The sequence below is a fragment of the Piliocolobus tephrosceles genome, chromosome 5, assembly GCF_002776525.5.
Source record: "Piliocolobus tephrosceles isolate RC106 chromosome 5, ASM277652v3, whole genome shotgun sequence".
In the NCBI taxonomy this organism is placed as follows: domain Eukaryota; kingdom Metazoa; phylum Chordata; class Mammalia; order Primates; family Cercopithecidae; genus Piliocolobus; species Piliocolobus tephrosceles.
In genome coordinates this window covers 51,703,828-51,728,917 of record NC_045438.1, presented here as the reverse complement: position 1 = coordinate 51,728,917, position 25,090 = coordinate 51,703,828, and the positions used below count along the sequence as shown (strand labels likewise).

The 25,090-nt window shown below is 43.0% G+C and overlaps 1 protein-coding gene across 3 annotated transcripts in view; it reads right to left on the bottom strand.

Annotated features, from left to right (window-relative positions):
* PLEKHG1 (pleckstrin homology and RhoGEF domain containing G1) overlaps positions 1–19,653 on the bottom strand; it is a 243,528-nt gene extending 223,875 nt beyond the window's left edge. For 2 of the 3 annotated variants that reach the window (XM_023206155.1, XM_023206158.1), the window contains exon 1: positions 19,513–19,653. The gene's annotated coding sequence lies outside the window, so the exon portion shown is untranslated. Of the gene's footprint in view, positions 1–19,502 lie in introns of all 3 variants that reach the window. The other variant, XM_023206156.3, reaches the window with a different exon arrangement.
* Between the last annotated feature and the right edge of the window lie 5,437 nt (positions 19,654–25,090).

The following is a 25,090-nucleotide window of genomic DNA, read 5'->3' as shown; positions in this document are numbered from 1 at the left end:
CATTATTAAAAAGTAAAATAATATACATTTAAAATTAAATAAATCCCATTAAAAACAAAGGTATAATGCCCCAAACTCATCACTTCTTAATTATTTCCCTGCATTTTACTATTATCTATGCTCTTAGGGTTATTTACATCTATTGCATCTATGTGGTAGAGATACTAGACAAACGGTGCAATACTGCACATCTCTTCCGCACTCTGAATTTAATGTCACACTGGCAGCTTGATATCGGCCATAGTGGGAATATTTCCACCATGGATATTGGCAAACATTACGAATCAGGCCTGGAGAACATGTTAATAATACAGATTAAACACAAAAATGTGTTGTGTCTGTAGCCACCATGTTGTATAAATAGCACACACAGAAAAAGCCAAAATATTCATCCAGCACTCAAAAACAATCATTCAGTTCAGCAGAGGATCACTCATGTCACTGACAAATGAGTAAAGTTCTGACATCTTCATTGTTTCACTTTTGTCTTACTCATTCATGTAAAAGAAAATATCAAACAATAATCGTGTCAAAACTACATTCACCTGTTAATAGGTCGGTTACTAACATAAAAAGTTTGCAAACATCAACAACAGCTTCTATGAGAATCAATATAAATTATTATTTGCAAATTGTATCACACATTCTATGAGTATAATTTATAATAAACTTACATGTATATGTGTGTATATGTAATGGCTCATGTGTGCATACACACACGCTGAATCTCCCACCTCTATTCCAGTAGGTTGTTAAACATTAACCAGTACACATCATATAAGCTTTCCACTGCTCGTGTGTTTCAATGTATTCTTGCTCCCCTTAAGACCTGTTCCCACACCCCAGGCCTTACACAAAACAATGGCTGCTGATATGCCCATCAATAAGCTGCAATAGGTTTGTCTGTCAAACTTCCTCAAAGAATGGAAGGAAATCCTCTGCATGTTAAGCCCTGGTGAAGGTTCTCTTGCCTGGCTTCACAAGCTGACTTAGAGCAGTTGGCAGCTGTATTCACTGCTCACCATCAGGATCACTGTTCTCAACTTTCTTCGGCAGCTGGAAAGAGATAAACACCTTCAAATTAGCCCCAAACCTTACAGAGCTCTATGGGAAACAGAGCCAAGGAGATTTGGAGGTCTCTACTTCCAAAGGTTCGTGACATTAACAGTCTTCTTCTAAAAGCCTCCAGGCTTTTGAGGTCATTAAAAACATTTAAAGGTACAAGTGCATTCTGCCACACTCATAATTAACTGGTTAATTACTTCTCATCAATTTACTTTTAAATTTCACTGGGACATCAAGTTTGATTTTGAAATTCCAATAGAAACAACAATTGCGTTGACTCAACTGGAGGATAAAAGCGCTGTCTTAGCAAAAACTTTTTAAAAAGGAAGTCTCTTAATTCTTCTCTGGGCCACCATGAAAACAAGTGTGATTAAAGTGATTGTTATTCTTCAAACTCAGTGAAGCATAATGGATTCTATAATCTTCACCAGAAGCATACCACCAAATGAGTGTTTTTTTAACTTAACAAATCCTCCAAACTCAGGATACCCTGTTACAAAGGATTTCCTGTAATTCTCTGGGAATATGCAATGCAAGAAAATTCACAGAATTTAAATATCTGGAAATATACAACTTATATTAATTACACTTCTTCAAATTCTTAATGGTGGTAAAAATCATATATTCCAAGTTCTTGATTTTCTTTTTAATCTTCTCAGTATTTAAATCACACCTCCTTCAACTGAGGTCATAATTCTAGAACTTCAGCATTTACCAATGATTTTTATCATAATAGACTGAGAATATTGCAACCTCAATAATTTCTTTAATAAATTAAGTCTTTCAAACAGGAGTCTGATTAGTACACTTCTTTGTGAGATGAACATGTTCTTACAAGACAGTAAGCTGAAGCAGGCAAGTAGTGCATATTAGTTTTCAGGGTTTCCTGATGTCACCATGAAAGACTGATAACCTAAGAAGCCTCACATCTTTAGAAGTTTCCTCTCCAGAGGAGAATGCTTCCGAATTTTTCAATAAACAACCCTTGCCAAAATGAAATCTTTGTTGGAAATGCCCAGTTGTTAATTAAATACTAGCTCTAGCATTTATTTGTACTTAAGTGGGGCATTCCACCAAATGTTAAACATTTTAAATACGGCTTTTTTCTCTAGAGAAGACACCTCAATAGTTGATCAAGTACTTTAGTAGCAATGTGAGCCCCAGCTTTGCAAGGCACATGAGCAGTACAGTTCAGCAGTGCTGCCCAAAGGCATTCTTGCCTCCCTCCCAACTGCCACATCTTCTAATGGTACCTCCCTTTTCTCTTCCCAAGTGAGTGGTCTGCCTACTAGCTACTCTTTCCTTCTACAACAATACCATCCTGAATTTTAACTAGGTATGTAGCTGCCTGTAACAAAGATGGCATGTTTCAGGGCAATAAGATAAGAGAACTTGGTCTCTAATTGCAGAGAGCCACCTATACTAGCCCTGGAGCTACTAAGATCTGTGGGGCAAAAAAAGTGAATTTCTCTTTTTCAACCGTTGTTTCTGTTTTTCCTCACTTGCAGTCCTAGCTCATAACACCATGTATACTATGAGCTTCAGATCTGGGGCCAGTCTGTTGGGCACTGATCCCAACACTGCCATTGATTAACTGGGTGTCTTTGGACAAGTTACTTCATCTTTTGCTTGCCTCGGTTTCCTCATCTGTGAAATGGAAATAACTGCATATATTCAAAGTTCTTGTGAGCATGAAATTAGTAAACATATGCCAAGCCTCTGGAACATCACCTGGACTAGTAAGTGCTCAGTCAATGTAAGCTATCATCACCATTGTACCAATCAGTCCAGCATCTGCTACTTCTTAGTACAACAGAAAACCGCAAGGCAGGAGGCTAATGGGAACCAGAGGTAAAGCTTCCTAACCACCTCCTCCCCTCTCCATTGCCCTCATTGTCCTCATATCCAGTCTGCTTATTCCTCGGTAGAATTTCCATTCTACTCTTTAGAGCAGACTCAGCCACTGAAATCCCTCCTCAGTCTGATTCTTCTCTCAGGAAATTCTAGCCTATGTGATTTTACATCTGTATGGTATTTTCTGTTATGAGAATTTAAATCAATACATGTTATAAGATTTATATTGGGGAGATTTAGAAAGATGAACCGGCTGCAAGGCAGGAAAATGAGAAATAAACTAGGTGCCGGCTTTTGGAGGAGTAAAGAAGGCCAAGGGAGAGTTAACAGAGAACTCTGGCTTTGGGGTACATTTGAGGGTAGGGCCACAGACATACCAGAGAAGAAAGCTCAATGGTGTATGTTCCAGTAGACAGTTATCAGAGTTGGTCTAATGCTTTGAATCCCTCTGTGCTATGGAGGGGGACTGAGCTCTGCTGAGGTTATAGGTTATCCAGAGCTTTACTCATCTCAAATACCGGATAATCTGCCTCAGACCAAGGTGTGGTCCTGGAAATACAGAGCAACTTCTTCAAACCATGAAGCCGCAAAGGCATTTCTAAGCATCAGATGAATGCCAGACAGAAAAAACAAACCTTCTCTCTAAACTAATTTAGAGAAATGATTTGCCAATGTGTTACTGATGACTACTTGTGGCCTCAAAATTTTATTAAGGAGCCCAAAGTGCCTGACAACAATTTCACCTGGATATGAATCTAAAGGGTAATTCAGTCATTCATTTGGGGGTTTTTAGGAATACAGCTCTAATTTTAGAGAGGTGATACAATCCTCCAAACTTACATGATAGCACAAAATCTGATTTTCATGTGACTGATTTTCCCTAATATTGACTCAAAAGAGAAGATGCGTTTGTTTAAGTCTCCTCAATAGCAGTACAAACCGACCAGTAAAAACTCTCAGAAGGGTGGTACACTGACCATAAGTAAGATTGTAACACAACTTTTCCATTCTGCAGGAGACCATAGCAAAAGTGAGGAACCCTGCAGAGTCAACCCTAAAGAGTGAATGACAGAGAGTGAGGGAGAGTGAGGGAGAGCCAGGAGTGTGGACAGAGGGTCTGGGAGGCCTGGGGAGATGACACTGTTGAGGACCAGCTCCTGCTTGGTAGCCCTTTGACCCAACCATCGGGCCTTCCCCTGTGTCTTGGGAACTCGTGCTTTGGTTGCAACAACAGTGACTTGGTGACAGTGGAAAGACCACCACTGTCCATAAAACTGCTGCTAAAGGCCAAGCACTGTGCAACACTTTCTCCATTAGTATTACATGTTCATCATGATCCTCTATAGTAGTTATAATTATCCCCCATTTTATGGATGAAGAACTAGCTAGTAAATAGTACGGTTCCTACTCAAAAGAGTCCCTCCAACTCTGTGAGTGTGAACTACGTGACCTTCATTGCCTGTTCAAGAAGGGGAGGAGAGGTGGGATTTCAGATCCTTCTGAGGCAACAGAGTCAGCTTCAAAGATAGCTTAGGCCAAGTTAGAGCTCTCAAGGTGTTAGCTCTATAGCACTCACAAACATTAGAGCTATCATACATCTCTGCCACATTATGAGTCAAGTGGGTTTTCTTTTATGAGTCCAAGATCACAATCAGCATTTACAATATTTTGTAGAGCTGACTTCCAAAAATAAACTTTCAAAATACAACCCTTTCATTCATCCATTGAAATATTGCAGTGCCTATTATGCATTTGGGGTATGGTAGTGAACAAAATAGACCAAAACCCTCTGCTTTAACAGGGAAATCTGACTGTAGACAGGGTAAGAGTTGACATCAGGAACTACTGTACTATATAACTAACTTATTTTTATTAGAGGTGTTAATTGTGTGGTAGTTATAAAGAAGATTTATCAGTGGGAAATACATGTTGAAGTATTTGTGGGCAAAATTACATGGCACCTGGGATTTTTTGCTTTTAATACTCCAAATCAGAAGAGCAAGGTGAGTGGGGAAACCAATGGAACAAGATCGGTAAGATGGTTATAAGTGTTGAATCTGGAAGATGGGTATGTGGGGGTTCATTATGCTATTTTCTCTACTTATGTTGATTTGGAAATTTCCTTCATTGGAAGATGAATTCCTCCCTTCAAGGAGCTTAGAAAGATATTGAACAAACAGTAATTTATGGCATGTCAATCAGACAGACATAAATGCTATGCAGAAAAGTAGACCAGGAAAGAGAGGTGGACAAGGCTAAGAGGTGGGTGGATAAATACAATCTTTCTATGTGCATGTAATATTTATTTTATATATAAAGATGAGGCACAGATGGGTTAACCTATATTAGAGAAGGAATTAATATACAAGTAACCGAATAAAATGGTAATTAAAGAATACATAATTTTCTAAGAAGGAAGAGAGTAATTTGAGCTTCATGCAAGATGTGACTTTTAAAGAAATGTTGATGAAAATAATGGCTAACATTTGCCTAACTTTTTCTATATGTTAGTTAGGACTAGGTTCTGCAAGCATGTTAAAGAATGATGGGATTTAATCCTCATTATAACCGCAGAAAGTTGGGTTGTTTTCATCATCTGTAAGATTATGCTATTAGGGTTGGAGAGACTAAATAACTTGCCCACGGTCATGAGAACTTTAAATGCTGGAAGCTGACTTGAATCCACCTAGTCTGGCTCCAGAGTCTCAATGTTTAACTATCAAACCACGCTGCCTACTGTGATGGATAAGTAGCATTTGGATAAACAAGAAAAAATGCAGACCTAAATAAACCAGTGGCTTGATGTTTTCTGGTGTCTGCCATTTGTGAGATGCTGTTTGGTGCTGGAGGATACTAGAGGGGAATAAGGCAGAGTAAGAAGGAGTAACCTGAATGGAGTGGAGGGCAGATGTGGGAACAGTGATGAGTAAGGCTTTCTGGGAAGGACGGCACTGGAGAGCAGACACTGAGGCCAAGAAGCCAGGCGGCCCTCAAAGGAGGACCTCACATGGAAGCCTCTTCAGAAGCCAGGAGAGTGCGGGCAAGGATGAAAAAAGAAAGTGAAGATTCTCTACTGCTTCCCCTCGCACCCATAGCACTTAGGCTGCTGCTCTCTGTTCTAGAACTTGGTATCACAGAATCAGACAATCATAACTTACTCAATCATGACAGGGCAATTGCCAAAGTGATGTTTATTTAGTCAACAAGTGTTTCAGCCTTTCTCTGCACTGGGCACTATTTTAAGGCATTGGAAATATCATAGCCACACACAGTCTCTGTTTTCACTAAGCAAATGTATCCTAGGTTAGGTATTGATACATGTTATACATAAAAATGAGCGGGGTAAGAAGGATCTGACCTGCAAGGTGCAGGCGTCTGCATGTTATAAAGTATGGTCAATAGGACTTCTTTGATAAGGGGACACCTGGGCAGGGAACTGAAAGAAGTGAGACAGCAAGACACTGATATTTGGGAAAGAACATTCCAGGCTGAGACAATAAGAAGACTCTGATGCTGGGACTTGTTTGGAGTATTCGGGAACCACAGAGAGGCCGGTGGGCTGATGTAGAGTGAGTATCAGGAGAGGGGCAGGAGATGCGATCAGAGAGAACCAGACAGCAGAGCACGGGCCAGACCGGGGAGGGTCTCAGGCTACCCCATGGACTTGCTTCTGACTCTGAGATGAGAAACTAGTAGAGTGGATTGAGCTAACCGGCATATGAAAGGATTGCTCTGGCTGGTAGTAGGCAAGGTCTAGGTAAGGAGACCAGTTAGGAGCCTACTGCAATAAACCGGGAAAAGAAGACAGGGGACTGGAGCAAGAGGGACCTTGGATCGAGGACCATGAGACGTTGTATAAATCTGGATGCTGGATGCAGAGCCTATGAGGTTTTCTATAGATTGGTGAGGTATAAGAAACAAATGTGACCAGGGAAGCCCTAAAGGGACTTTGATCTCTACCTTAAATTCCACCCTCACCTTTCCCTTTGGGTTGAGCCGTTAGAAGAAGTCTTCATTAAAACACATTCAGGCCGGGCGTGGTGGCTCAAGCCTGTAATACCAACACTTTGAGAAGCTGAGGTGGGTGAATCACCTGAGGTCAGGAGTTTGAGACCAGCCTGGACAACATGGCAAAACCCCGTCTCTACTAAAAACACAAAAATCAGCCAAGTGTGGTGGCAGGTGCCTGTAATCCCAGCTATTTGGGAGGCTGAGGCAGGAGAATCTCCTGAATCCGGGAGGCAGAGGTTACAAGGAGCTGAGATCATGCCACTGCACTCCAGCCTCGGCAACAGTAAGAAACTGTCTCAAAAACAAAACAAAACAAAACATCCCAAAAAAAAAAAAACACACATTCAATGTCAGTTTCATGTTCTAGTTATTAATATATCAATCAACACTGGCTTAGCAGTTCTTCCAAAAGTCTAGGCAAGAGGTAAGAGTCTAAAAGGTTGGGAAGGAGACTTGAACAAGTGAACATGGATTGAGAACTATTCAAGCAATTATTGCTAACTGACTGGACAAGGCAGGAAAGGGAAGGAAAATGGCTTGCTGTGACCACTGAATTGTGGTGCTATTAACTAAGAACTAGAAAAGGAGGGGGAGGAAAAACAACACCAGGAAGCTGAAAGTAGGTCTGGAAATAGAGATTATGAGTCCAGTTACGGGTGGTGACTTTGAGTCAATTGTGCAAAAGCCAAATAGATAAATCCCAACCCTATTTCAGAGTTTTTCTCTTGACTTATTTTGAAACACAATAGGGCCTCACTATTTGAGCAGAAATGTTAAATCAGCATATTCTATGAGAAATGTCATTATTTTCTTTTTTCTTCTTTTTTTTTTTTGAGATGGGAGTCTCGCTGTGTCACTCAGGCTGGAGTGCAGTGGTGCGATCTCAACTCACCTGGGGGCCCCGCCCCCACGCCTGGCTAATTTTTGTATTTTTAATACAGACAGGGTTTCACCATGTTGGCCAGGCTGGTCTTGAATTCCTGACCTCAGGTGATCCGGCCACCTCGGCCTCTCAAAGTGCTGGGATTACAGGCGTGAGCCACTATGCCTGGCCACCATTTGATTATTTTCTAATAGGCACAGTAACTAAAACTAGGCCACCAGAATCCATTCCTTTTCAATATGAAGGGGCTCTTTGGAGATCTGTCTCAATAAACTGGATTTACAATCGCAGAGCAATTGTTGTACCACTTCACGTTCGACAATGCAGTTTAGCTATTTTTTTGTTTGTTTGTATGTTTGTTTTGGGTCTTTTTGCCAACAGGAGTGCTACATTCTGAATATCAGCATAACAAACACAGACTTCTCAGACTTGTTTTTTCATTTCTAAGCTGGTAAACCAGAAGCAAGGTTTTCATTCAGAACCCACACAATTAGCATTGAACATCAGATCTGCAAATTCCACTCTACAGTAGACATAAAGAAGTGGACCGAAATTCAAGTCAAACAACTGGTTAAAGGTCAATGGTGTGCCAGTTCCCATGCTCTCTAGTGGGAGCAGAAGGATGAGTATGGCATGATCTATGTGCCCAGGTGATTCTCACCTTACCCAAAGGTCTATGATGCCTTCCCAATACATCAGAAGGTACGTTTGCAGGCTTGGAATAGGGCTGATATCCTATTTAGAAATGCCTAACACTCAAATAGTTTGGAATATTAGAGACTTCTTACCTCTACAATTTATTTGACAGTTGTGTCTGTTTCATAATAAACACAATCCCTGTTGAGTTTGCAACTCTACAATAAATCAGTGAAAGGGAAGAAACATAGATATTACAGACCCCACATTTATTACAGACCTATAAAACCTTTAAACCAATGGAGCTACTCGACTCCCATGACAGAAAATCATTCAAACAAAAACACTTTCTAAAGAAACCTTTTAACCCAGGGCCCTATTGAATTGCTCCAGTGGGTTTCTTTTTTCTTTGCTTTCCTTTTCTTCCTCTTCTTTTTTTCCTTCCTCTTCTTTCCTATTTAAATATTTAGCTACCTACTCAGAATTGCTATTCCTTGATTAATTTGTGATTTTTTAAAACTTAAATTTCTTAAAGCTAATTTCAACTAGTAAAAAGAAATTTTTTTTTTGTTCCAATGCTTGCTATCAAGGAGCTTGTAGGCTAGTGAGAGAAGGTGGACAACGAAATGGTTACAAAAAAATACCACATAGAAAGTGCTAGAATAGGTCGGGTGCAGTGGCTCATGCCTGTAATCCCAACACTTTGGGAGGCCAAGGCAGGTGGATCACTTAAGGTCAGGAGTTCGAAACCAGCCTGGCCAATATGATGAAATCCCATCTCCACTACAAATACAAAAATTAGCCAGGCATGGTGGCAGGCGCCTGTAATCCCAGCTACTCGGGAGGCTGAGGCAGGAAAATCGCTTGAACCTGGGAGGCGGAGTTTGCAGTAAGCCGAGATCGCGCCACTGCACTCCAGCCTGGGGCAGAGGGGAGAGAGAGACAAGAGAGAGAGGAAAGAGAGAGAAGGAAAAGAGCTAGAATAGAGGTACCCAGGATGCCAGGGAACTGAAAGGAAGGCGTACCTGCTTTGTAGGTGCATATGGGGAGGGGAGCTCACCCAGCATTGCTTCACAGCATCACCAGGAGCCATGAGCTGCTTTGGGTACTTTTCTTTTTTTTTTTTTTTTTGAAACGAAGTCTCGCTCTGTCGCCCGGGCTGGAGTGCAGTGGCCGGATCTCAGCTCACTGCAAGCTCTGCCTCCCGGGTTCACGCCATTCTCCTGCCTCAGCCTCCAGAGTAGCTGGGACTACAGGCGCCCGCCACCTCGCCCGGCTAGCTTTTTGTATTTTTTAGTAGAGATGGGTTTCACCGTCTTAGCCAGGATGGTCTCGATCTCCTGACCTCGTGATCCGCCCGCCTCGGCCTCCCAAAGTGCTGGGTACTTTTCTTGGGGAACTAAAGGAGAGAGGATGCTGGAAGTGGGAAATGGAGACCGCGAACAGGTGGGGCAGAGCCAGCAACAGTAGCTACGCTGTCTAAGCCCCACAGGTTCTTTCTCCTGGGGCTGCCTTGTCTTGGCCGACATGCCATTTCTGAACCAAGACATTTTTCACCACCTCCTCTGCTACCATCCTCCCTCTCTGTACCAATGCATGGATTCCCAACAGCTCTACCTGCTTCCAGAACTTTCCGTGACAGCTCTTTCCCTGCACAGCAGGCAGAGTGGTAATTGGGCATCCATCAGGTTATGTCACTCCCCTGCTTCAACCCTCCTATAGTTTTGCATCACATTGCCAAGCTGTGGCAAAGGTCTTTGATCTTATAAAGACCTGCATAACCCAGCCATGCTTGCCTCTCCCACCTCATCTCCTGCTTACTGCTCCTCCTCTGTGCACACACACTGGCTGCCTTGCTTTTTCTAGAACTCATGGAGCTTATTTCTCTCCAAGGCCTGCCCTACTTAACTCTCTTCCTCAGTTGGATGTTCTTCCTTTGGATCTTCTCAAGATCACTCCTTATGATTTAAACCTTGGCTGAAATGTTACTTCCCCAGATAGGCCTTTCTGACCACCCAAGCAAAATACAGTGCCCCACCCCGTTTCCCTGTGTAATTTTCTTCAAAGTACTTGTTATATGTAGGATTTCCTCTTCATTCTAGGTTTGGTCTGTTTTGTTCAAGATTGAATCTCCAGAACTTAGAAAGTGACATATGTTGAATAAACTAATTCTAATCTCAATTCCCACGTATAATGAACATTGGGTCTCTACTACAGTCGAGCAAAAATGTGTTCCCCTCGTCCCCTCTCACCATTGACTTTTGCCTCAGGAAACTTAAAGCCCTTCTTCTAACACCTAGACTGTTTTCCCCCTTATTTTCATGTTGATTTATTATTCCAGCCCTCTAGTAACAGAGAATAAAACTCACGTGTGACAATCAGTAAACATAATAAGATACCCACTATTTATCAGAGGCTTCCTATGTACTAGATGCCATCCACATGTTATGCAGTTAAACCTCATAACGTCTTTACTGTATCATCTTATCCCCATTTTAGAAGGCATTTTCAAGTAACTTCCAAATAACATACAGAGACTGCCTAATTTCTACACTATTCCCGCATTTCAACTGAGTATTCAGATCTTAGAAAAACAAACTTATCTTTTCCATGCACAAAATTTTTTTCATAATATCCCAGAAACCAACTTGAACTAGTACTATAATAGGTAAGCAAATAAAGAAAATATTAGATTCAATTGCTGTCTGTATTATGCATATTGAAGTATCAAGTAATAATTTCATTAAAGATATGGCATATAGTTTCTGAACATTTGCCAAGCATGTCTTCTGCATATATTAGTAATCCAAAACCAGGGAGATTTTTAGAATAGTTATTGCTAGCTGTTATGACTTTAGCTAGTACAGAAATGTATTCTCTTCTTTACTTCTGTAAGAAGAATAAATACCTGTTCACTCCCTAGTTAGAAATGTCTTAAACTATAGTATTGGACAGTATCATATTCTGATACATGACAGATCATAAGGCAAAACCAGTCTCCTTGTGTTCCTCAGGGGCTTTCTGGATTTTGAAAGTCATGGCTGTGATGGAACTCATCACAGCTCAGTTCTCAGAATTTCATAATATTTGCTTCCATTTTCAGGTAAGTTCTAAAAAGAAACAAAGAAAAATAAGAGTGTTTCATAATAAGGATGCTTTCAGAAGCCATCTGAATTCTAAGTGGCTAAGGTAATGCTTCATTGGGATGGGACACACCTGTGGACCACGAGGGTTCCATGTGTACAAAATCATTATCTTCATATTTCTGTCCTTGCTGTTTCAGTCCAAGGTCAGATATCACTAAGTATTGTGATGAAATGATGTTCCTTTGAGTTGAATCTAAACAATTGTCAAAGGGGGAAATAGCATTTACCTTATATAGACAGTTTTAAAAAATGGAAAAAAGCCAAGACCACCAAGGTTTTCCTTCATGAACTATGTTTCCAAAGCTTCCAAGTATTTCCCAAAGTGCTTTCCTCAAGAGAGCCAATACTCATCAGCCCATCCATGCACCCATTTCCCATCTGCTCCCTGACCGTCTCATTACCCTGATAGCCCCACCCTGCCTATTCCTCATCAAGAAACTCCCTAAAAACTCTCACATATGTTGGGAAAGGCATAATGTAAGGAAAAGCTTTTCCTTTAAAAAATAAACCTTTAAAGCCTGCACCTCCTCTAATATCCCCACTACCACCCACTCAGTAATCCCATATCCTTGACTCTGACCTTCACACGGCATCATTCACCTTTAGTTGTTTCCAACTTTTAAAAAAGTGGGAGACACCTGAATATTGAAACTGTAAGCTGTTTCACAACAACAACCATATCCTCCTTTGATGCAGCTCTAATAGTTTAGCACGACATAGATGCTTAAACTAATAGTACGTTACATGGTTAGAGGGAACACACAGGATCGTATATTTATGCCTCAGATTACAGCTTTTCCTCTCTCTGCAGCACATCACAGAAGTGCAGATGTCAGTGTTTGAGGCCTGTCTGTAATCACACAGCCATGGAAAGCTGAGCTCCGTGATGGCCAGGGATCAGCCTCACCAGCTCTTCCATGGGGCCTCACCTTTTCCCCACACTCCCTCTGCTGCAACCAGCTTGCTAGTCACAGGTCAGAGATGGCCTTAAATCATCCTGGCTAAGGCTGGACCATGGTTAATATGCATCCCTGGAATGCTTACAAATGTCTTCTCCTTTGCTTCTACTTGTTTCCAAAGACTCCAATTTCAGCCAGAGTTAGTGTCTGTTCTGAAGAACTCTTAAAACACGAGGGCCTTTAATCACACGAGAAGTTGGAGGGAAGAAAAACAGGTCCATGCTTTGCTTCCTTCCCTCTTGGCCAAGTGCTGACTGATCCTCCCTGTCAGACAGGGTGCAGGAAGGGGACTTTGCTCTGGCTTCACTAGCAGAGTTGGGAGAGGGTGGGAGGAGCTGAAGAATGCCCCAAAGGAACAGATTACAGAAGGGCCCAATCACCATGTAAGCCAGCATGCCCCCGAGTGCTGCTGAGTGCCAGGGGCTTGGGTGACATGTTGAATTGAAAATCAAAACAGCATGAATGTACACTTTATTACAGCCAGAAACAGCCAAGTTTTATCAAGATTTCCACGGAATCATCCAGAAACTGAGGAGTTAAAGGGAACTTGGATAGGAAGAGAAGAGCTAGAGAGGGTCAACAGGCTCCAAAGTGAGCGCAGAAAACAGGTCTTGACTAGGATTCAGAGTTTAGAGGCTGGTCAGAAAAAGCAAAGACTTCAGCAGTATTTTACTCTCTAAACAGGGAGGAGGGTGGGGAAATATTGGAAGAGAACCCAGCTTGGAGTGTGAAAACCTGGAGGCTTGCCAGAGCTGGGAAGGGGGTTGGATCTAAATGGAGCCTCCTCCATTTCACTGTTCCAAAGGACCTACTGGGTCACAGGGACGTCAGCCCGTGGGATAGGGAGGAGAGAAGGAGTATTTATGTTAAATTAAATCTAGAAAACAGAAAGAAGACTGGAGGTAATGCCTTTGTTGCCCTTCGGATGGCATTTATGTGCATTAAGGTTTCACACATCTCTGCAGACAGCTGCCAAAAGGAATTATCCGGCTGCAAGAGCTGCTCAACTGTACTCCTACACAAGTTATGTGTAGGCCAATTTCACATAAACAGGATTCCCTGACACGCTTTGGCAATCAAAGTGAAGGTTTCGCCAAAGTAAATGTTTTAAACTACTTTAAAAAATATATCAGATGATAAATGCCTTGCAATACTTTTATGTATGTACTATATTATTATTTTTCTCAGATCTAAGTCAACACCCCAGAGCTAAGAAACAGAGGAAAGAAATTCAGTCACAGTGTGGTAGCAGAATATTGTATGCAACCAAAGAGTAACACTCATATACTCAGTGGGTATTTACTGAGCACAAAAACAATGAACACACTTCACTGACACTAAAACACATTTTTCACAACTTATGGATGCAACTTACAGTAGATGGTACCAATTTTATTGACAGTAGTTTTTCTTTCTTTGTGGTACATTCTAAAGTGGTACATTTTAAAATTGTAAAATTGTATATTTCATTAAAAATTGAAATAATTCAAAGGTATCCTAGATCTGATGAAAGAGGAACTCATCAATATCATCAAGGTCTCAGTTTAAATGTTGCCACCTCCTCCTCCTAGAGGCTTCCCGGACCACCAATCAAAGGCAGCCCATCCACTACTCTGAGTCTCCACCACCTTACTGATCACATCTCCATGGAGATCGTCTCTTGTATTGGTCAGGAATTATCCTAGGCATAGTATGCTCTCAATAAATGCTCTGGAATGAATAAAAGTTACCATTTATTGAGCAATTACTACATGCCAGACCCTGAATTAAATGCTTTACAGAGGGAAATCCCATTTATTCCTAGCAATTGAAAGGTCATTCTTACTCCCTACTTTACAGATAGGGAACTTGCAGCAGGTAAGTGGGAAAGCAAAGAACTAGAGCTCAGCTCAGCCTGACTTCGAAGCCCATACACATACGTACTCTGCTACACTGTGTATCGCGTCCAAAGCCCTGGAATTGTTTTGTGCTTGATTCTCTGGCTGGTTTAGAGATGTAAAGCAAGATGAAGTTATTATACAAAGAAGAATACAACTGTTCACCCACTTTTGAAAGGTAATATTTGCCAATGGGGAATTGTCACATTTCTCTAGACCTCTAAGTGCTTCATTTATAAGCTCCTGTGCAAACATAGAGATGGAGGTGCCGGCATCTCTGTCCAGTAAATGAGGAAGGGCTCCAGGGAAGAGACAGATATTTAAACTTTGTGTGGAATGACCCCACCACTGGTGAGAGAGAGTGCGGCCTACCCAGGACTCTGCAAGTTATCCTGAATGGCAAGGACATAGGGTATATATGAAGAGGTATCGGGAAAAGAGTAGGTACAAGGGCTGTGGGTGCCTTGCTCAGGGGTTTGGGCCTCATTTCATAGGAGTCATCTGTGGTCTGTATCAACATGGGCTTTATTCCAATCCAGTTCAGCTTCTCTCCCCAATTCAGCATCTAACTTGAAGCAGAATGTTGACATTTGGCTCTGCCATTTCTGTGTCAACTGATGGCTGTGTTTAACAGAGACTTCTAGCCCAGGGCAAAGAGAAAATATAAAAAGGTGACTAGGAAAGTGAGGGACGAAGTGATCTTGATTATAAGTCAGTCTATGACGAGTCAACATAGATAGAGCCAATGAAACTTGTCATCTTGAGTCTCAACAGAAATACTGAAGGACTACAAAACAGAATAGTTCATTTCAAACAGAGCCAGCAAACTATAGCTGCAGACTACATCCAGTCTGTTTTTGTATGGCCTGTGAGCAAAGACTGGTTTTTACATTTTTAAAGGGTTCTAAATAAATAAACAACCCTCATCCCAAATCAAAGAGCATGTGACAGAGGCATGTGGAGCCTAAAATGCTACCTGGATTTTTACAGGAAAAGTCTTGCCATCCCCCACCTAGGACTTTATATGTCCTTTTCAATGTCTAGACAGTCACAGACCATTTAAATTGGTGCTCAATGTGACTAGACCCAGAGAACTAGATCTATTCACCTACTTCAAATATTAGAGCTCATTTTATACTATGATGATTTACGGATCAATAATTCCTCTTATGAGAATACTAAAGTTCTAACTATTATTAGACTCATGCTTATCTTAAATTTTTCTTTGATGTTTTAAAAAAATTTCCTTCTTACACATCAACAGGCTTGCTAGCTTTTGTCCAAATGCTATAATGGCAAAGGGTTTGCCCTTCCTAGTGCTGGTGCTAAGAGGCCTCATAACACCCTGGTATTTAAAGCTTACCAAAACAACTTTCTTAATTAAAGACCTAGTGAAAGCCCTGACTCTCCTCCCATCAGGTTATTACAAGTGGGTGTAGATGGAATTTTTAAAATCTTAGCCTACCATTAACACTCTTCAAATTGCCTTTCCTCTAGGACCATGAGGGGAGGGGAAAAGAAGAGGAAAGTTATGGATATGCAGATCCATGAATCCAGCAGGATTTAGCTTTCCATCAAACGGTAATTCAATATTAACAAAGAAGGATGTTTAGATGTGGAAATTTTACTTTGGCTTGTATCTCATCAGAAAAAGTGTTTGGTTTTTTTTTTGGTTTTTTTTTTTTTGGTAACCTTATGTTTACAAATTGAAAAGATATGTACTCAACTCAGACTCAGACATGAAAACTATTCTAGATACACAGTCAACTCCTAATCACTGGAATGGAGATCACCCAGGCATACCTGAAGCTGTTTTGCAGCATTAGATACTCTATGGCCCAGGTATTCCATAGCAAACCTGGGCCGCATGGCTAGGTGATTAGCCGTATACTTCTGTCTTCTCGGCTAAAGCATCTATTGCTTTTCATCAGCATAGACAATATAAAGTTGAAGATGTAGTCATCTCTTAATCACTTGAAAGCTGGCTCTTCTGTCAGTAAATTCTACTTGGCACAGACTGCCCATGACTCTGAATGACCGAATGGATTGGGGTCAGCTTTTCATTTTATCAAGCAAGATTGATGCAAGCCTGTGATGAAACATTAATATCTGAGATGCCTTGCCACACACAAGCATGAGGTTGCTTAGAGAGTCTTTGTCTAGAAAATGTTTTCATTCCTATCCCTGCCTGAATACATGAACATTTTGCATTAGAAACCATATTTTTCCCAAGTCAAAAGAGACAAGTGATTATTATTTTTTCTTAAAAACTGAACCACTACAATTAATTAAAAATACATCTCCATGCAACCATCATTTCTTAGGCAATGCAGTTTAAGAGGGGCAGGGGAGAGAGAAGAGAACCTGGGTTAAATCACAGTTCTTACAGCCCAGAGCTATGTATAAACTTCTGCAGAATCACAGAAGTTTATACTCCTGGGACTTGGTTTATCAACAATCATCTTGAAAGCACACCTTATGTGCCAAACACTGATACGAATCATTTCATTTAATCCTTGGCATAACTTGAGACAAGGGCAGAGAAGAAAGGAGGAAAGGTATGGAAACAAGGAAAGGTGAGAAAACCGACAGACACCAACTATGATTTTTACTTTCCCTGGTTATGAAATAATCCATATCTGAATAATTTCCTTAAAGAAGTGAAGGTCTCAAAGCTACAGAGACACAGAGGTGAGCATCACACAAGCAGGCTAATTCCAGATCACTGGATCTTAACCAGACTTCCTAAATCTTTAAGATGTAGGACTGGACTAGGACATCCAAGAGCCCTTCTGAGTTTAATATTCCAGGGACTTAATCATGCTGCAGGAGGATTAAAAGATATCAAATGCTTGAAAGATAAACTGCCAGCAATGAAAGGAGTGGAGAGGAGAAGAAACCTGCAAAAAAGTGAATGGCCACCATTAAGATAATAGCTCCAGGAACTGCTTTTGGTTGACGAAGGGCTCAAGAGATTTAGTGCTACTCAAGCACTTCCCATATTTATGGAACAGACTATGAACCATTCGATCTTAATTAAATCACTGAAAAATCTGCAAAGGGGAACACAACATAGGACTGATTATTCTTGGTTTTGAAAAATCATGGTGCCACTTCCTCCTGTTTTAAAAATGACCATTTAACCTCTTTGAACTACAGCTTGAATCCCCTACTGAAATATTTAAGCCTGTATTTGGTGACAGTCATCTATATTAAAGGCACTGAAGGAAGCTGGTGCCCCCAATTCAGGTGCCCATTTAGGGTAGAGGAAGCAGGAAAATGCCACCAAGGACAAGCAGAATCGGGGCAGTTATCTGGCATCTGATCACCAGGTAACTGTTTATTCTTGCTTTGCTTTGCCCTTTAGCAGAGGACTTGGGGGGCTGCTACACAAGGATGGGGAAGGTTGTGCAGCCATTGCCGTTGACTGTAGACTGCTACCGATGACCTATTTGAGGATGAAGCCAGGGAGGTGGGAGAACTCTGAATAAAAAAGTTCCTTTAGTCAGGTGGTTTGGTGGCTTAGACTTGGGACCTCAAATGAGACAAAAAGTCAAGTCAGGAATTGGGAAGCCAGACTCAAAACGTTAAGAGAGTCAAACATCTACCCATTACTTTTCTCTCTGTCTTAAATATTGTAGACCAAATTACAGGGGTAGGGACTTGGGAGGGGGATGAGGAGTGAGCAGGTGGCGGTAGAAGCTATGTGGTTCCTGCGCACTGCTTTATAAGGGAGGCAGCCAAGATGACTAGAGGCGAATATCTTGCCCAGGGTCCCACAGGGCAAAGCCAAAGTTTGAACAGTTTTCTGATCTCCTGAAATGATGAGCTTGGAAATGTTTTCACAGCAATTTAATCAAAATCCAAAATCTCTACATTTTTTAGAAGTATGCCATCTACAGAATCTGAGAAGCCAGAAGATGCCGGTTTTAATACCTGGTTGTTATTGTACCGCACCACAGGATCTATCTAGGCCCGGAATTCTGTTAGATGACAAACTGGACCTAGAGTTAACATTCTAGTCCTTCCCCCCGGTCTACATACAAAACACAAGATAGTTCTATATCCAATCTGTTCAAAACTCCTAAACCAACTCTGAGTCTGAGATGGTCCTCACAGGGTGATGCCTGCCCCAAACCCCTACACTCTGTGATTTCGAAAATACATGCAGTAGCCTCGGCCACCTGCGGGTGGTACAAAGGGCGGCTTGAGGACCAGAGCTGGATGAAACGCCGGCTTACAAACCCCACTCCTCCAGCACATTCAAGTCAAGGATCCAGCTCATTGTTTCCGAGGAGCGGAATGGATTGACCAGCTGAGCGCCGTTCTCCCAGTTAGAGCGTCCCCAAGCTTCCGGCTTCGGAACGGGGCTCACCGCAAGGACACAAAAGGGGCGAGCTCGGGCATCACCGCGGATCCCCGCCGCCCTCCGAGGCCAGAACGCTCGCAGAGTCGCGGCCGCCCAGGTGTTACCGTTTACCCCGTGACGCAAGAGCCGCAGGCTCTCGACTCCCCACCCCCCGAAAAGCGCGTCGGCAGAACGGAGGCGACCCCAAGCCCTGAGCGCCACAGCTGCTCGGCCGCCGCCCCCACCGCGTGTCCCCAGGTCCTCGGGCTCCCGGCTTCGCTGCTGGGGAGCTGACGCAGCTGGCTGGCTGTGGGGTCCCGTTCTGGGGCTGTCCTGCTGAGTCGGGGGTAGGGGAGCGGTGGCCACAACTCCCGGGTGCTCGCAGAAACTCCTCTGCGAGCTAGTGTCGCAGCAGCTGTGGCTGCGGCGAGGGGCGGGAGCACCGGGAACTTGGGGGCGCGGAACCCCGAGCGGGGCGGCGGCAGGCAGCATCCCTGACCTGACCCCGACCCCCGAGACGCGGCGCCCCCAAGTGCCCTCCGTCCCCACCGCGCGGCGCCCCCCAAGGCCCTCCCTCCCCACCGCGGAGGGGCGCGCAGGGGGTCGGCAGGGCTCGGGTACCACGCTTCGCCCGGCCCCACCTGCAGATGTGGGGCTCCGACTGGAGATCCCCGGGTCCCCCCTCCCATCTCTGGAAAAATCCCCGGGGCGTCCGGGACTGACCGGCGCTTACCCGGGGAGGAGCGGCTTCGCAAGCCCGGGCGGCGCTCGCAGGTCGGGCGGGGAAGGTGCGGGCTGCGCTGCGCCGGCTCGGGCTGCCGGAGCTCCCTTCAGCCGCCGTTGGGCTCGGGCTCGGGCTCCGACTTCCTCTTCCTCGGGCTCTGCCCCACTGCTCGGCCGCGCCCCCGCCCGCCCCTCCCCGCGCCCCGACGCCGGCTTCGGCGGCCAGAGCAGCCGATCGCTCGTCCCGCCTCCCCTCTGCCCTGAGGGCGAAAAAGGTGGAGAGGAGGGAGGCGAAGAGAAAAAGAAATTAGGAACTTGGCCTTGTCTCTGGAGCCTTGCCAAAGAGAACAGTCAAATTACAGCCTCGGGGGGAATAAAGTTTTTTTTTTTTTTTTAAAGATATCTGCTACTGTTTTCGCAGACACATCACTTTTCTTCATTTTCGGAGCTCTTCAGGTTTGGCGTTCCTTTGGACGTAATAATTTCCTATGTGAGTCCTTTAAAATAATACCCAAAATCATGGTTTTAAGTGAACATTCTAGTTTTACATAGAAGCTTTACCGGTAATCACGTAAAAAGAGGGGGAAGCCTGGTGTTCTTCAGGCGTCATTACCCTAATCACCTCGGTTAAAGCACCAAACGACCTTTGCCTAGAGAAAGTAAAAGTGGAAAAGGAGGTAAAGAATAACTGGTGACAGCCAGAGAGATGTTTAAAGGCACCAGCTCTGAAGTAAAGTTATGACTCCAATCAAAGGTGCCTGCAGCGACAGTTAAAGGCGTGTGAAGTCATTTCTTAACACTGATCTCTCGCCAAAGTCGGACGTATCAGGTTCGCCTGTGGACCTCCTTAGGTTTGGTAGTAGATTTGATTTCACTCTTAGTTGTTAACAGACCTTCAGCCTTACCACTCGCTAGCTTCGCGGCCTTGAGAGCACACTTTAACCTGTGTTCTGTGTCTGTTTCCTCATCTGTAAAATGGAGATGATGATGATGATAGTGCCTACCTCATAGAGTTGCTGTATGTGATTTAAATAAGAGAATGTGCATGAAGGGCTTAGGAGACTGTTTGGCACATGCTCTAAAGCCTGAATAAATGTTAGCTATTCTTGTTGATTTTTCCCTTTTGTTTTTATGCATATATATGATTATGGAAATTATAATAAAGACTGATAACAAAACAAGGTTTGTGCAGTAAGGCCACACAGCATCACAGTTCTCTATCATGTGGAGTTTATGTTCTGTTTTGTAATTTATTTGAGTCTCCACAACTGACTTGTATTACTAAAGCTATGGGACTGGGTTATGCTTGGAAAACATTTACCACGGTAGATTTGCAATGGGACTAAAACAGACATTTGCCATCTTCAAAGCATTGTTTCAGTTGGCCTTGGAATAACCTTGTGAGGTTGACAGGACAGGTGCTAGTTGCCTTTCACAGACAGGAAACTGAGCTTAATTAAGACCCTGCCCAGCTTTTGGAGCTCACACAAAACCATGCCTGTTACCCCATCTCTCTATGTTGTGATTTGTGATAGAAGTGTACAGTATGTTTGTGAAATAGTATCGCATTAATGGTTTCCATCAACCCTGTGAGGTAGGTGCCAGCCCTTATCTGACCCTCAAAGCATCTAGGATTCAAAGAAGCTCATTGATGAGTGTTTGTGGATGAGAGATAAGGATTTCTGACAACTTGGAAAGGAAGGGAGGAGAATTGAGGATTCCTGTTCTCTGCTGTCTCCTTCTTGGCCCCCAGTCATGCATCTCTTTGATTGATTGATTGAGACAGGATCTCGCTCTGTTACCCAGGCTGGAGTGCAGTGGCCCCAATCATAGCTCATTGTAGTCTGGAACTACTGGACTCAAGAAATCCTCTGGCCTCAGCCTCCTGGGTCGCTGGAACTACAGGTATGTGCCACCATGCTGGGCTTTCTAATTTTTTTGTAGAGACAGGGGTCATGCTGTTACCCAGGCTGGTCTCGAACTTCTGGCCACAGGCAATCCTCCAGCCTCCACCCCCCAAAACACTGGGATTACAGGAGTGAGCCACTGTGCCTGGTCTCAGTCACTCATTTCTTAGCACATATACTGCAAATGAAGCAGTCGACGAAGCACTGTGATCTGATGAAAAGACTGGACTAGCTACAGATGCTGCTGCTCAAGAGCACTCACCCGTAGGCAGATAACTCTTATGAATTTGGTACTGTGCTTATGGGATAGTTATAATATTTCCTGGCCAGCCCGCTTACTTCACCTCAGTTTATTAATGAGGTGGAAGGTAGAAAATGGAAACAGGAACAAGAAATTGCTTTTTTTTTTTTTTTTTTGAGATGGTGTCTCGCTCTGCCACCCAGGCTGGAGGTACAGTGACCTGATCTCGGCTCACTGCAAGCTCCGCCTCCCGGGTTCACGCCGTTCTCTGCCTCAGCCTCCCAAGTAGCTGGGACTGCAGGTGCCCGCCACCATGCTCGGCTAATTTTTTGTATTTTTCTTTTTAGTAGAGACGGGGTTTCACCATGTTAGCCAGGATGGTCTCAATCTCCTGACCTTGTGATCTGCCGAAGTCTCTTGTTGAGATTGTATGCCAAGTACAGCACTAAGCACCTAACTCCCATGATCACTCCTGATTTCCAAGTAAATGAACTCTGCCCTTTAGATCTTTAGAATTTGAGCTCCTTGAAATCACCTGGCCTGACACATTGTGGGTCTAGTTTGTGTGCCCAGCACTTAGTTCAGCTCCTAACACACAATAGGTATACAATATTCAGTGTGTGGGTAGATGGATGGATGAACGGACAACATAAGAGTTGTGAAGATGCTATAGCTTTCCCTGTTAGTAATAATCTACTCTCCCACTTTAAGGAAAAGGACCCAGTGGAATGGCTTTCTAATGGTACATCCAGTATTGGGAAAATTATTTTGGTGAGTAGTCTTTCTAATACTGCTCTAAAACTACTCTATCAGTCAATGTCAAACAAAGGGAACAGAACCCAGTTCAAGTATATATAAAAGAGGGATTTTAATGCAGGAAATTGGCTCTACAAGTGGTGAAAGAATCAAGAATCCAAAAAGAGACAGTGAGGCAGCCCAGAAATTGACAACAGCAGAAAGTCACGACCACTTATAGACAGAGGAATTCAGAAGACACAGCTTGAAAGGGGTGTTCCCCCACCCATCCCCATAACCCTGTGATTCTGAATGAGAAAAGAACAAGAAGAGGCTGAGGGCAACAGGCCCAGGCTTAGCCCACCCTCAAATTATACCTTTTCCTTCTCAAGTAAAAGTGGGTCTATCAATTAGATTTCTGTAGAAGAGAAGTTCTTGCTTTTTAAGATGATTGAACGTCCTAGGTGATGGGTTGATGGTGCGACAAACCACCATGGCACATATTTACCTATGCAACAAACCTGTACAACCTGCACATGTATCCCAGAGCTTAAAAAAGATTATTAAATGCCTCCTGTGGCGTCTTATTTCTTCCTCACACAGATTCAGTAAAGTAGATACTATAATCCCTAAATTATGCATAAGGTCACAGCTATTCAGGAAAGTTTGGTGACTTGCTCAAGGCCACAGAGCTATGCGAGGCAGAGCAGAATGCAAACAGCTCTGCCTTCCAGTTCTTATGCTCATCTCATGAACTCAGCTGTTCATCCTGAAAGGCAGCACAATTGCATAGTTTTGTGCAGTGTCATATTTCAGGGTCACCAATCCATGCACATATTCCCGGGATCTAATGTTTGCAAAACTTACAGAGTTAAAAGGCTCGATCACACCGTGCCTTAACTTTATGACATATGGTGATAACTTTTATGATGCAAGTAGTGAATATGCTGAATTTTTTATTACACAAGATCAGATATATGTCCACTGGATTGTAGAAGAACCTGAGGAAAAAAAAAAAAAAAAACCAGGTAGCGTTTATCCCTTTTTTTTGGCAGGGGGTGGGGAAGCTATTTCAATTTCAAATTTGGATGTGTGAGGCTTAAAAAACACTCTCTAGAATGTCCTGACCTTATTAGAGGGATTAGGGTAAGAGACGGTACTCACGTAGGAAAAAGTCTCCTGTAGGGAAAAGGAAGGCCAAGAGCATAAGTAAGTGCATATAGGATGACACATGTCTTCAAATTCTCTGGAGCCAGGAGTGGCCATCAAAATCTACATTGGTGCTGCTGTTTCTCTCAGTCTTCTAATTAGCTAGAAGATTTAAAAATTGAGAAGCTGTACTAAGCCCAAAGAGTGAAAGATACAATAAGAACTGTTCATGATTATTAGTGTCTAGTTGAGTTGGGCCTAAAAGTGGGTAGAAGAATTTGAGGACTTCTGGAAATCCTGACACTTCAGAATATCCCCATTGCTTGCTTGAACAAGAGTACCTAAAATCTCCATCACTAGTGACTTAGAAGGTTAAGACCTGGTGTGCAGGAGGCAAGTGCAAATTCATTATCCATCAAAGATAACATAGTAAAGGATTATCTTACACATGATCAGATTAGCATAGTAAGCGCATCAGATCTTCTTAAAAAGCACAGCTCACTGGCAAAGGAGGCCCTGGCACAGGGGACAGACACCAAGTGTCGGCCAGGGCAAGAAAGAGCAAAGGGACCGAGAGATGGAAAAAGGAAATGTAGCCAGGTAACAGACGTGTGAAAATAAGTGTAAATAGCTCATGGTCAACATCATCATTTTACCTGCCTATGTTACCTTAATTTTGACCAATATAGTAAAATAAGCTGTGTGTGTACCTGCTTTACAAATATTGATATTTGCAAAAATAAGAATTCTAGAACTCGAAACTTTTAAACTTTGGGGCAATACATCTTAGATACAAACAAAATCCAATATTAGGCAGATATCCTGGACATCTTTAATCGTATTTAACCGAACACATCTTTAATCATATTCTACTAAAATATAAAGCAACACTGGCCAGTTTATACTTCTGCTTCAAAATTAACTTTATTTTCAAGTTGATAATAGAGCATTCCTTTGGATGCTCAAGTTGATAATAGAGTATACCTTTGGATGCTTTTGAAATTTAGTGTATTTTTTTGAGCCATTTTCTTTATGTTGGATGTGCTGGAGGGAAGAGTTACTTCCAAATTTATTTCTCTCTCTTTTTTTTTTTTTTTTTTGAGACGGAGTCTCGCTCTGTGGCCCAGGCTGGAGTGCAGCGGCCGGATCTCAGCTCACTGCAAGCTCTGCCTCCCGGGTTTACGCCATTCTCCTGCCTCAGCCTCCCGAGTAGCTGGGACTACAGGCGCCTGCCACCTCGCCCGGCTAGTTTTTTGTATTTTTTAGTAGAGACGGGGTTTCACCGTGTTAGCCAGGATGGTCTCCATCTCCTGACCTCGTGATCCGCCCGTCTCGGCCTCCCAAAGTGCTGGGATTACAGGCGTGAGCCACCGCGCCCGGCTCAAAAACACTATGTTTAGAAGTTATCCCCAGAAGTACTAGAATCATTAGGAGATGTGTGTGTGGTGGAGGTGGTGAGGAGGGTGTTGATTGTCACGTGGAAGGGGGAGCCTGCTCGTATTTCATGGTAGAGTACGAGGGTTGCTAAACTTTCTGCAATGCACTTGTTCTGCAGT